Source organism: Homalodisca vitripennis, unplaced genomic scaffold (assembly GCF_021130785.1).
Source record: "Homalodisca vitripennis isolate AUS2020 unplaced genomic scaffold, UT_GWSS_2.1 ScUCBcl_7602;HRSCAF=15361, whole genome shotgun sequence".
Classification (NCBI taxonomy): domain Eukaryota; kingdom Metazoa; phylum Arthropoda; class Insecta; order Hemiptera; family Cicadellidae; genus Homalodisca; species Homalodisca vitripennis.
This window is the reverse complement of record NW_025783713.1, coordinates 12,671-27,542: the sequence shown is the minus strand read 5'-3', so window position 1 is coordinate 27,542 and position 14,872 is coordinate 12,671. Positions and strand designations below refer to the sequence as shown.

Below are 14,872 nucleotides of genomic sequence, written 5' to 3'. Positions count from 1 at the left end.
AATTTTTGTTCTCAAATCAAATATTTTTAATAAAACAGCTGTTTTAATTTCAATATTACATTTTGTAGAGAGCTTAACAGATTTTGTCTATTTTTCTCATGCGTTTTGTATGTAATTAAGGATTATTTTTTAAAGTTTGCGTTTGTCTATTATAGACTTATTTTACATCTTTCTCTTCGAAATTAAATTTTCTACAAGTACCGTGAAAAAAAATATTTTGTGTTTATTGTACATTTAACATAGTAAATCTGCTTCAAACCTAAATGTAACTTGTTTTTCGGGACCAAGTTTCGCGTATTTCGTCACATATCTTAAAACTTACTGTCTGGAAAACGGTTTTATTATTTCATTTTTTCAGTTCATTTTACATAAAGTACGCTAAATTTGTACATCTTAATTAACAGCCAACAAATACCCGTAGGGCTTTTCGTTGCAGCAGGGGAACTGAAAATTCAGACACGAAATCTTTCACCCTGTATAACTTGGTAACCTAAGCATTTTCGGACCTATGTTAATTAGACCTTTTTTTCTTATTTTGATGTGAGGAATCACGCCCTGACTTATGGGCACCTTTTTTCAGAACACCCTGTATAATATATATAAATATATATATATATATATATATATATATATTTATATTCAAATATTTCAATAAACATTGAATCGCAAAAAGTACTTGCTCCGCCGGGACTCGAACCCGGATCTCTCACTTGCCGGGTGAATGTTGCTACCATTACACCACAGAGCCCTCACCTTTTACGATTCAATTATTTTGTATTTGGCCGTTTCTTTCACATATGTGTTAAAATAACTAAACTAACATATGATCGGAAGACCAAATACCTGTCAAATGACTTTTATTTACATTAAATTTATATATATAATATATATTATATATATATATATATATAATATATATATATATATATATGCGTAAAGTTTTGCTTAAATACACTAAACGGGATATTATCGCAGTTTATGTTATCTCCGCTAACTTTATAATTGAAGAATACACAGGCTACTCTGTAAAATTTTCATGGAAGCTCGTTGCAATATTGTAGCTTCATGCAATTTATTGATTAACTACGTCTCAGAAAAAATCTATAATAACCGTGAATTGTATTAACATAAACCAATTCCTCATAGTCAAATAATAGAAGTAAAAAATGTTCCTATAGATACATATTACTCTAAACACGCCATTAATTACAATATAAAAGGTTTTACTCTAAAGAATATTATTTATTTGATAACTTTGAAGGTCTTTGAGAAACTATTTACTTATATTTTCACTAGTATTCGTAATTTACGAGTTTTGCGTACAGTTATCATTATTTAATTTGTCATTTTATATATGCTAAATCAACTGTTAATTGAAATTCATGTTGTAAATATCAATCTTAATATATTTTCGTATTTATTGATAAAAATAGGATAGCACGGATATATTTGCTACTGTAAATGATTAAGACATGTTAAAGCCTAATTTTAAATGGTTTGTCCGTTAATAACTAAATAAACATTACCTCTCGTACATTACAGAGTACACCGCTTCAATTGTATCTTCTAAAGTAAGTAATTTTATTTTATCATTTATATTACATTTTGTCATAAGTGTTTACTCCCATATTTACGTGCTTCTTTATCGAAATTGATAAATAGGCACCTTACTCTGTTCATATATTATTTGAATACAACACCCAACATTAATTAACGAGAGCAATAACATGAATATCAATAGCATATAAATGTGTATCAGACAAGTATAGATGTAAAAATTAATGAATTCTTTAGTATTCTAATTCCTATTTTCTAATTTATTTATCAGCACTATATTAGAAATTACATTAATCGAGTCAATGACGGGGGTTTTATATTTACTCTTCATAGGAAATTGGATATCGTTAATAATTTCCACTGATAAATATTGATTATTTCAAATAAGATAAAAAGGATTTGCAAAATAAACAACCGAGAATATTGTTTTTTCATACCAACTATACTTTTCAATGTCTAATCAGCCCCAAGTTCCCTTGAGGCTACATTAAACGCAGGGCTGCTCTACAAAACAACAGTAAAAAAGAGTAATTTACGTTGGAGTGTGTTGCACACCTGTGTCACGGCTCTGTTTGTATCGGAAATGAGAACTGAAGAGGACTGTGGGATTTATATCAACCCTACCTCAGTCTGAAAACAATTCATAAACAGACCTGACTTAGTTGTTAAAACAAAACACTCACAAACGATACTTGAGTGAGGTTATATGTGTTGTATATATATATATAAAACTTAATTTCGTATCATATTTCTCGTTTTTATGAAATTCAATATCAAATTTATTTCACAGCAAGACTTAATGGTGAACATTTGCAGTACAAATCGAAACCTAAATGTCAATTTCTAATATTTTATTTAGTATTACTATGTAACTTATTTCTAAGTTAAGGTGTCTTAAAATATATTGTAATATATAAAACGTTAAAATAAACATTAAGGATTTGCCTTATTGTCTCCTCAGAAAGATTAAAGTATTACATTAAACTATATATAAGTAGAATATATTTAATTTCCATAGTAACATAAAATATTTAATCGCCTAAATGTAAAACAGCTAGACAATTTCCAACACAAACAAAAGTAATATACGTCATACACACCCTAATTATTACATATATAAGCCAAATCCTAATCACAAAACAACCTCAACTATTATTAAAAATATAAGCCGCATGGGGTGCTCATTATTACTATAAGATGCACAGTTGATACTATAAACAAAGTTACGAACAGTAGTGGATTGATATGGCTCTGCTCGACTGATACAACTGTGAGCACAGTATCGACACAGATAACCAGCAATGTAGGTAATGTTACTTTAATTACAGAAATAGTTAAAACACTACTGATATGATGTTGCTCTGCCAAACTGACATAACTGAGAACACAGGTTTAACACAGGTGATTGGTAATGTTTGTAATGTTGATTTGATTACAGACACAGTTACAAACACTACTGGTATGATGTGGCTCTGTCCTACTGCCACAACTAAGAACACAGTCCCGACACAGATGATAGGTAATGTGTGTAATGTTACTTTGATTACAGACATTATTACAAACTCTACTGGTATGATGTGGCTATGCTCCACTGACAGAACTTAGAACACAGGTTTGACACAGATGATCGTTAATGTGTGTAATGTTACTTTGATTACAGACATTATTACAAACACTACTGGTATGATGTGGCTATGCTCCACTGACGGAACTTAAAACACAGGTTTGACACAGATGATTGTTAATGTGTATAATGTTACTTTGATTACAGACATTATTACAAACTCTACTGGTATGATGTGGTTCTGCCCAACTGCCACAAGTAAGAACACAGTTCCGACACAGATGATAGGTAATGAGTGTAATGTTACTTTGATTACAGACATTATTACAAACTCTACTGGTATGATGTGGTTCTGACCTATGGACACAACTTAGAATACAGTTTTGACACAAATGATTGGTAATTTCTGTAACGCTGCTTTGATTAAAAATCTAAGCCAATAATTCCAACTTAATTCACTATGGTCCATGCAGAATTTAAATCCCAAAAATGTATATATATATATATATATATATATATATATATATATATATATATATATATTAATAATCGTCAAAAACATTAACAATATTCTTGTACTATCAGCAGATAATGGTAACGAAATTTTGATTCTAAACATAAGTGATTATTGTAATTAGGTAGAAAGGCAACTGGCTGATAATGTAACTGAACATCTGCTGCAAACATATTCAACCAAAGAATTTAACAAAACCATCAAAACATTTTGGAACATCGAGGAGAAGAAGATTTATCACAGAGAACTATAAGCATACTAACACCATATTTCCCCACAACATTTTATACACTTCCGAAAATTCATGAAACTGTCAGACCATCACCAGGACGTCCAATTTTTGCCAGTTATGGGAGCCCGACTTAAAGGATATCAGTTTACATTGACGACCAACTGCAGCCTTTTGTGAAATTACTTCTATATTATGTTAAATATACTAATGATTTTATTGTTAAACTCTCTAAATTACCAAACAATTTAATTCTAGTCACAGTTGATGTCACATCACTGTATACCAACTATAACGTTTCATCGGGAAAGGGATATTTTATAATACTATATAGGCCTAAGACACAGGATAGAACAGCGGGGAGGGGTAAAATCAAGGTTTCGAAAGGGAGAGGCTGTTTACAAGTTCATCTCAGACCCGAATTAACTTAAAAAGAAAAGCCGAAGCAAATACAGAACCAATGATCAACGCCGACTCGGAAACGAAAGGAAATAAGGTGAAGGTGTTAGCATTTGCTTTAGGACGACTGTACACCTACCTAAACGTTCCCTAACACGAAAGTTGCTAGTTCAACTGAAGCTGGAAAATGAGGAAAGCTGGTTCCAAAGTACGTCAAGCGACCCAGCGGCCTCGAAAAGAAACACAAACCTAAATAAAAACTAAATTCAAACTCCTCGCTGCTAGTAATAAAATTTAGTCCTATTCGTACTGATTTAATTTCTTGCTAGATTTATATCTAAAATAATATTCTGTTAACAGCTTAAGTACGTAATCTCGTGTACGTATCGTATCGTTAGTGACTAGCCAAGTACAGGCAGGTAAAATAAGTACCTACTACGGCTAGGACTTACTTGCACCTTATCACGTCGTATGTGGGGGCGGTGACTCCGACTCGACGACTTCGACTAAGAAAGCAAGTCTGATCAAACGAAAGCCTTAATGGATTTAAATTGGAAAAAAGTTAAACTGCACACCAATTGGTGCTTCAGACAAGACATCCAAGGGGTCTTAATTTAAGATAAATTTAGTTTTTCGTCAACTTATTCACACACGTCATGCCATGGCCCATCAGCTGCTTATCTACTGTATTTATTTATAATGTTTGTTTTTCTTGTTTGAGTTCTAACCTAATGTTTTTTCACAATTTATGTAAATATTTATACATTTATATTTATCTGAAGAAGTGTACCTAGATACACGAAAATTTATAAATGTTTCAAACCAATATACCGCGGTTTATTTGTTAAGAAGAGAATAACCTGTTTCTGTAAATGTGTGAGCCATTTGGCACCTAACCTCTCTTTGAAGATTGAAAAAACCTTCTGGTAAATTATATATATATATATATATATATATATATATATACAATACAATATATGTATATATACATTAAATATATATAAATGGCAATAGCCTTATTTAATTTCAATAAACATTTAATCACAAAAAATACTTGCTCCGCCGGGAGTCGAACCCGTATCTCTCACTTGCCGGGTGAATGTGCTACCATTACACCACAGAACGCTTACTTTTTCCGATTCAATTATTTTGTGTTTGGCCGTATCTGTCACATATGCGTTTAAATAAGCAAACTAACATATGATCGGAAGACCAAATACCTTTCAAACGACTTTTATTTACATTAAATTGTATAAATGGCAATAGCCTTATTTCATTTCAATAAACATTGAATCACAAAAAGTACTTGCTCAGCCGGGAGCCTTTTTGTGATTCAATGTTTATTGAAATTATATGTATATATATATATATAATCTTTCAGAGGTATTTCACAGTAAGGTTGCTTCCAAATTATTCAACTTAGTTTTCTAAGTAGTTTTCAATAATAATTTCCTTATGAAAAATGTTAAACAATTGCTAACGCTCAGCTCAATCCCACGATACCACGCATCATCATCATCAACATAATTTTTTTATTGTAGAATTTAAACTTATCCATATCTTCACTTGTATCAATCAGATATTTTTGAATTGTCGAGCGGACAGACATATAGATAGACTGAAAGATGTAAGGAAAATTTAAATTTTACCAGCCTCTCGTGTCATAGTCTTCACTGACGCTCCGCCAAACTTTAGATCCTTTTATTTAGTATACATTTTATGTAACTTCTATTTATATTAAACTAAACTAAGAGAAGACTATAATATACGAAACCTATTTTAAAAACTACAGACTACATCTGATCAATATTACGAATCTCAATCTTTAAAAACTGTTACGTCAGACTATTTTATCGCCATTTTGGTTGATGTCAGCAAACAAAAGTAATGGAACTTTTCAGTATTTTTAGTGCATAAACCAAAGTGCTATTAACTGAACATAAACCAGTCCGGAGTCCATTAAATCACCGCGAAACACCGTCTCCCAGCCGTAAAGTTTTGTGAATCATAAAATTATTCAGGATCTTTCAGTGCTTGCAAACTAAATGCTAAGGCCTTTTTAGCCTATACAGTAATATTATTAGTGCCATGATAATATATATAAAAACTTCAGTTACACCTATAGAATATGAATAGAAAAATCAATATAGAATTAAAACTGTGTATTACATTTGGAATATTATTGAAGCCAAAACAAATTACGTCAAGTTGTTTTATTTATACGAAGTTATTATAAGCAGTATTGACTTCGAGTGTTATACTATTACAGTTTTTTTTCTGTACCTTCAACAGAGTTAAAGTTAGTCCAATATAAAATCAAAGGTTACTCGTTAAACGGAAATACGGATATTCCAGATAGAGTACGGAACCATTTAGCGGTTCGTACATGTTTTAAAATTGTAGTAATCTTATTACAATATAAAAAAATACATTATACAATATTTTTTGTTTTATATTATAATTAACTATACAAGGTGTTTGAAAAGTCTGGGTACGGCTTAATAGTTTACAAACCATAGCAGATAACATCTATAAACTTTTCACAGTGTCATATGGCTATGTAAACTATTTTTCCTTCGGCCCACAGAGGAAAACATGGAAATCTTAAATGAAAGCATGGGTCGAGTGATACCTCATTTGAAAGAGCTCACTTAGTAGAGATGAACGCCGCAAAACCACATCTCAAAAAGGTTTATTCAATTCATTTTAGTTTTTATTTATTGTGTTATAAATTTATGAAATAATTTGCTAATTAAAAAAGTCAGTGAAAGCATTGGTTACTAGAGTGAAACGCCACCGAACCGCACCAGAATACGACGATCCAGTCAGAAATGGCAGCGCATAATGTACTTCACAATGTGTACCTAAAACAACCCGCCATTTCTGATTGGATCACTCGACCCATGCTTTAATGTAAGATTTCCATGTTTTCCTCTGTGGGCCGTCCCACCATGGTTGGCATGTCATGGTAATAGCAAGGAAAATAGTTTACATAGCCATATGGCACTGTGCAAAGTTTATAGATGTTATCTGCTATGGTTTATAGAATATTAAGCCTTACCCAGACTTTTCAAACACCTTGTATAATAACGTTAGAAGAAAACAAAATGGTGCAAACAGACTGCATAATTATTTAATACAAGGTATTGCTATAAAGAAACATTAAAATAGTAGAGTAATTACCAAAACGCTCTCTCTAAAATCCAAGCACTTGTGCTAACATAAGACTAGAGCTAACCCAGTCCTGGCAAAGCTGCCATCTTCTGTAAGAAAAACGTTTAAAATAAACCTTTAGTTAATCGTGGCAGTTACTATGGCTTTCTTAATGATAATTTGTCATATTTTAATAATGAAAATCACAATTTTCTATATTTACAAGTTAGGAGTTTTTTCACTTTTATTACGTTTTTAACACAAAATTGTTTGTAGGTGAACATAGTTCTTTCTAAAATATGTCTTTAAAACTACGCCTATTTTTGTTCTTTTTAGATTTATAAATTTAACTTTAATATTAATGTCTAAAACATAGTGCAATAAACGGCTTCAATATAAGAGACACATGTTGATAAATCCCTCAATCATATTTCAATGCATGTACACTTTTTTTCATTCAACAATCATCTTAAATCACAGCAGTATATTGTAATCTTTAATAAAACTACTAAGTTGATAGTCGTAAAACCACAATTAACCAACGACACACTAAGCAGCTCCTCATAATAAGAACCTAAACATATGATTATATTGTATTTACAGTTACTGAGATTTTATACAATTCTGAACAGAAACTATATTTATCCGCATGCACTATTTATTAAAAGAATAAATTTGAAAATGTAAATAAATGAACAAATTATAAAACAATGTCTAACTAGTACATAGTCTAGTAAGTCTTATAAGTTCCAGACGCTTGTATGTAGACGTTGAAAGATTAATCTCGCTGGGTTTAGAATCACTTTAAAGAGGCTATGAAAGTTATATAAATAAGTAAATGTGCATTTAGGTAAACATATATTTCATTTTAACTCTTTGCGAATGCTGATTTTAGCTCCAGTTCATCTTCCGCTTAGTGCAGCTCCTAAAACCTGACGCTGTCACAGACTTGACTTCTGGAATATTAAATACTGAGACAAAAAACCTTCGATTACTAAAAGTTCAAATCGATATATTTCAATCCTTATGACATTATAAACACGTAGAGTACAAAATAAAATATAATCTAGATTAGGTGAGAATATTTTTTCGCATTGTCACATCAGGTGCACAATTTAGATTTTTCAAGCCAATGGCGCAGTGTGGCGGGTATAACAGTTATTGCAAGATAACAAACAGGATCAAGTAACGTCAAGCGTGGCTGCTGTTTGGATCGTTGAACCGCTGAGCGTTCTGCCCTTGCTAGCAACCCGCCTACCCGGCCTGCTAACAGGTCATGTGTTAGATAGGGCTTTTTAGTCCTAACTTCACCTCTCTAGTGTAAACTAAGACATCTTTACTTGACATTACTTTCTCCTTAAAATCCGATATAGTTTCCACATAATAAGGGGACGAATAAAGTTTAAATTTTTCCAAAATAACAAACATTTTGTAAAATTTTACAGCGCAACAAGCATTTAGAGCGCGCGCGCACACACACATATACACACACACACACACACACACACACACACACACACACACACACACATTAATATTATTTGGTATACAAATAATATTATTTGGAACTTGAATTACATAGTTGTAACTTTAGTAGCTTATATACTACTCTGCTTGAAAAAAGAAAGCTTCAACAGTTTGAATGTTGAGTTTAACTCCATTTCACTTTCCGTTCTTTGCAAACCACTTCAACTTGGTTGCACTTAATTTTGTTATCTAGGCATCTCTGGTATCGACACTATGGAAATATTTAGTTTTCATCTACTTAGTTGCCGACTTTTATCGTACCCCTTCAGACTGACATGACACAAGATTCCAGGAGTCAAGTATGAAGCTTTGCATAGATTCTTTTATTCTTTGAGCTATAGATTACTTGGGACCATCTATCATGAAAACAAGTGAATTTTGAAATATTTTCGGGGCCGTTAGAACAGATCCGCAGATCTACGCAGCGCAATTTTGCTCACATTTAAATTTGGCTCATATAAATACATATGAACAAGTTTATTGAATAAAATATTTCAAGTATAAGTCATTAAACTAAAAGGCTATAAAGGAACTCAATGTGTAAAGGGACAGTAATCAGGTGCTAATAAGGAGCATTTTCTTTTCAAGCGTGGTCAGCAGCAGTGTATTGAGTTTAAGGTCGAGGTAACGAGCGCCTTTGTCGCTGTTCCCCTCTGTGGCCAGACACTGTTATCTGTCACATCCCATCTCTGTCTCATCTATCCCAATATTGTTCCTTACCTAACACCATCTAGACTTTTCTTCTAGATTTCAATATTCAAAGTAACATTCCCCTATTATTTCCATAAAAATCTAAATTGAGAGAGCAAATCCTGGTAGTTCCAAAATTAATTAAAGTAGCTTCGTTTGTTTAATCACCATTCAGACCCTCCATAGAGAAAAGCTATAAAATTAAAATAAAATATATAAAATTAGTAAAAAATATTTAAAACCGTTCAATAAAAAAACAAAGCGAGCTGGATTAAAATCTCATCGCTGTGTTCGAGTAACCATTTTACACTTAAGTATTATTAAAAAATGAAGGTATTTTGAGTACAATCATTTATATGGCAGTTGCGTTGTGTGAAAAACACGTTTGGATATACAAAAATTACGTAACCGTCTGATAATGTCGTTGTTATTACATTATACAGTAATAATTTATCTTATTAGTTAAAATAAATGTCTGATCATGGTTCACCCATCTGTTATAATATGTTCCATCTCCACAACAACAAACGTATCGTTCTAGATAACATTTATATTAAAGTTTATATATTAATAAAATATATCCATATTGACGAGGTTTCTACAAAGTTAACAAAAGGCAACGACGCATTGCGGAATTTTTTAAAAACATGCTCTTTTGAAGTCTTATGAGTTGCGTATTACGGCCTTATCTACACTTATTTGTCATATGGAATTCCCTTCTAGGAAATTTTGCAAAACGACAACTATAGAGAGAGTTTCGACTTCAAAAAGAAGCTATTAGTTTCATTTTAGAGAGTCGTGTAAAGAGGTTTTGAAGGAACTCGGATTTCTGATTTTACGCAACCTATTTATTATTCAGGTGATTCTGTACTGCTTTTAAAAACGCTCTCAAAACTATCGGCTACAGCAACACAGAACAACAGCTTTTTCTCGGCTCGCCAAATAGTTCAGTTCCAAGTAATCAACAGGCTTTCTGAAATGCTTAAGAACATCCAAAATGCCATTCAATTTCAAGATCGTTTAGAATGCTTTTCGAATTCGGGTGTGCTTTATTTTGTTGATGAGTCCTGATGCGCCCCTGGGACAATTAGAAAACCACATAAAATCGGTATACGATAATAGCTTAATGAGTGAGCGAATGGTCTCACTCAAATCATGTTTGATTGGATGTAACACGTATTGCTATTTTTATATTTATACTGTGTTGACGCTATCAACACAATACTCAGTTGTCTACTACAATAAAAGAGATGCTTAAAATTTTTGAAGAGCCGCTAGATAAATAAAGGTTATTCAATATGCATGAATTTTTCCACACAGGTTTGAAATGTATTCAGATGACCCAAACAACTGGACGTTAGTACCTACAACAGAAACAATACGGGGGTTTTTGGCACCAAAATCATAGTTTAAATGGCAATGACAACTCAAATGCATAAAGTGTTGAGCACTAACGTTGCTCCACAGTTTCTAGTTGAAGAAATGCAGACTAAAATTGAAGAACCCTATTATAAAAGGTTGTTAACAAATCACTGGATTTAAAGAAGGAGATTTTTATGGAACGGTCACGTAACTCACAGAACCTGCCAGTTGTAACTTTTTCTCTGCAGTTATAAAATGTGCGTTCCTATAACATAGAAACCAAAAAGAACAAAATAGATTGATCGAAGCAATGCGCAATATCCTTAGGATATATTACTGGAATGATTATAACGCTGCATTCCTTAAGCCCTCATTTCGATTGTATTACAAACATTTTAAGGAACGCTTTTAACGTGTTATAGCGTTCATAAGAAATTTGAAAAAAAGAATCGAAATTTGATATCGAGAGGAATCGATTCTATGTTTCGAAATAAGTTATATCTGAGAATAATTCTCCAATGTCTTATGAGAGAGTTCAAGGACACCCTGTATATAGAGAGGGGGCTGCTGTACATCAATATAGCAGAGAAGCAAATGGCGGAGGGAAGACGAGTAGCAGTACAAATATTTGTGGCACCTGTCAGAGATTTTATATAGATTTTAAAAAGATTTAATAAGTCATGAGTTTTAATAATCGCCCTTATCATTATACATGGACTTATGTGCACATACATGGACTTATGTATACATTTCAGTTGAGTGTAATGTGTTTATTGTGATATTTCTCATTTTTATTATTATTATTTAAATGATAAGCTAAATTCTTTTTACTGTGATGATGCAACCTCTTAAATAATTAATGCTGATCTTGGAAACATTTTGATTTGGTCGAATGAAAATAGTCTTAACCTTACCATAGACAATTCCGCTGTGTTTCGCTTATCATATATGCGCTCCACAAGATCATATATAGGTCCTCAGTGAGATTGGTATAAGAATCAGTCTGGGTGGTAAAAGTTTGTTAATCTTATAGATGGAAAAAAATCGCAAAATTTAACTGACACTAAACAGCTGTATATGTTTAAACCCTCTTTCATGTTTCAGCTGAAGGTCGTCAAAGAAGCTTAAACATTATGTAAGATACAAAATATATAAAATATTAAGTAAGCCGTTGTTGATCAGCAGTGGAATTCTAATAACAGAGTCTCGTTATTTCGTTATAAGCGCTCAATGCCGGGCAAATGTAAGAGGATCACATTCAGGCTCCATCACAACGGCTCATTCATCTTACAGTGGTGCCAACTTGGCTGTCTACAAGTCTTGATCTATGTATATTATATTTCTTATTTTTTTTAAGCTGCTATAAACTAATCTTGACCAATTTTGTTTCTACAGAGAAACAAATTACACTCCCAGTACAACAGTGTTGAGATTAAATATTAAAACTATGTTTTACACATAACGTAGCTGAATGGTTGATTTAATGTGAATGTCGAGTTTAAATCAAGTTAATTTCCTCTTAAGTGCAGCGTTTGATCTAATCTAACGCTTTCCAGATGCCAGGAATCTGATGTCGTGTTCATCTGAACAGATCCAAAAATGTAATCTAGGTGAATAGGTATTCTTATTTTACACCTGATGATTCAGATTTCACTTCAATTCTGTCTTTGTCGAGGAAAGAAACAGTTTTTATAGTTATACTAATAGTTTGTATTGAGATAAAATTTTACCAGTTACTTAATTTCCAGAAATGTTGTAATAGAGAGTTTTTACATTGCTTTTAAATTTTTATAAGTTTATACTTCAAAATTATAGTTAAAAATATTGTGTAAAAATATCGCAATATTAAAAGCATGTAAAGTAAACTGAATATTACTTGCTGTTAATATGTTGACTTATGTAATGTTTTAAAGGCCATAAGTTTTATCCTCAGTCCTGGAGGAATGTTTGCTTTTTATTTAATTCTTGTTTGTGATTTATGTATAAATAAATGTATGAAACATCCAAAAATTATTAAGAGATATATTTGATGAAACCATCTGCACCACCTAATGTTTCCTACAAAAGAAACTTTGACTCAAGCTACCTAAGAGTAAATAAATAATACAAAAATAAAAGAACTTACATTTTGAACAAACTGTTCCTAAGAATACATAACTAGTCATTAAAATATCTTTAAAATGGAGTAAAATTATATCTCAACCAATCTATATGTAAACGTGTTAATAACAAGTAAAAAATATATACATTATTCTAAATTATACGGTCTAATCTTTGTAAATGAGTAAAATAACTGTAAATTCAATTGTTTTAACAAATAGCTTGATGTTATGAAATAAACTGAAACTGTTAGGAAAAAAAAACAATAGCAAAATCTCATGGTATAGTTTAAAACAGTCCCTGTTTTTTCTGGAAGCACAAGTAAACATTGCATGTTGAGCACATTAATCTTTCTGTGTTTGCTGAACACGTGTTAGCCAACAGCGGTTCATGGTTGAAGTTCTTGGTATCTCTGGTTATTGTAAATTTTTTTTTTTTTTTTTTTGCAGTACATTTGGAGGATGGCTTACTCGTGGTGTGTTCCGAGAAGGAGGCAGAGTTTTTCGAAAGTTTGGAACATCATCATCTGACTCTCCTTGGGTTCTGTAGTGTGAATATTCTCCCCTGAACTGTCCCATAGGTCTTGTCTGCGTGTCCCAAGTCCATTTTGGTTTCGCCTGTATTCTACCCAGCCTGTTAACTGTGAAAGAATCTATCATGTGCATAATCAAACGGATTGTCCACTCGGTTCTCGGTGCCATTCTATCAACAGAAATGTACTGTTACGTCTTTCTACGCGACTTCCGCAACTGATTAACTGGCGACCTGCCCTATTTACTAGACATAAAAATCACAGACCTATTGTCAAACCATGTTACAATTACTGCTTGACCATCTGACCTTACACCCTATCAGTAGACTTACGCTAGCTGTTTTAGGTATTTCTTTTCAAGTTTGAGCTTTGAATCTTGAATTATATTTTTCATTGGGGTTCCATCCTCTGTTGCGCCGTTATCTCAGTAAGGGGCATCTAAAAGATGCATGGAAGTAAAATATCTATCTATGTACACAGATACTCCTTGCGAGATGCTTTCAGAAGAAATGCAGTAAATGTAGTAAAATGTTATTATATATATATATATATATATATATATATATATATATATATATATATATATATATATATTTATTTATTTATTTATATGCATATTTATAATACAATAAAAACCTTTTGCTATATTATATTATTTGCTTAGAAAAACGACACATTATATTACATACATATTAATATGCAATATAAAAAAGAATTGTGCCTAATATGAGAGTACTCTTATAATGGTACGAGTTTGCTTAACGTCTCTTTCTCATTGTGAATTGAAACTTTATATTAAAAGTAATAAATCAATGTCACGACAGCGATATTGCAACGAAGCGCTTAATGCCAGTCTAATGTAGGAGTATTGCATTCAGCTCCATCACACCGGCTCATGCATTTTACAGTGGTGCCAACTTGTCTGTCTGCGCCACGATCTTGTTTAGTTCATTGTACAACGTATAAATTACAATAGTTTTAGATATAAGAAATACGAATGTATGCGTTTTGAGTACTTTCTTTTTCTAAATGCAGAAATGTATAGATATTTCCTAGCAATTGTGCACTGTGTATCATAAATGTATTTTAAAACAATTAATTTTTTTTAATAGCTCTAAATCTGTTACCTTAACATCTTTATTCATATGAACACTCTATAATATGATTAATCAAATGGAAATTCCGTAAAATCACCGTTTATGTAAGCAAAACCAATACAACTTAATTTTACAAATACGCATAATG

The 14,872-nt window shown here is 31.9% G+C and overlaps 1 long non-coding RNA gene across 1 annotated transcript; it reads left to right on the top strand.

Annotated features, from left to right (window-relative positions):
- Positions 1–2,643: 2,643 nt before the first annotated feature.
- Positions 2,644–4,091, top strand: LOC124374232. Its single transcript, XR_006923531.1, has 4 exons — positions 2,644–2,864; positions 2,996–3,076; positions 3,329–3,409; positions 3,760–4,091. It is a non-coding gene; the product is annotated as an uncharacterized LOC124374232 (long non-coding RNA).
- Positions 4,092–14,872: the final 10,781 nt, after the last annotated feature.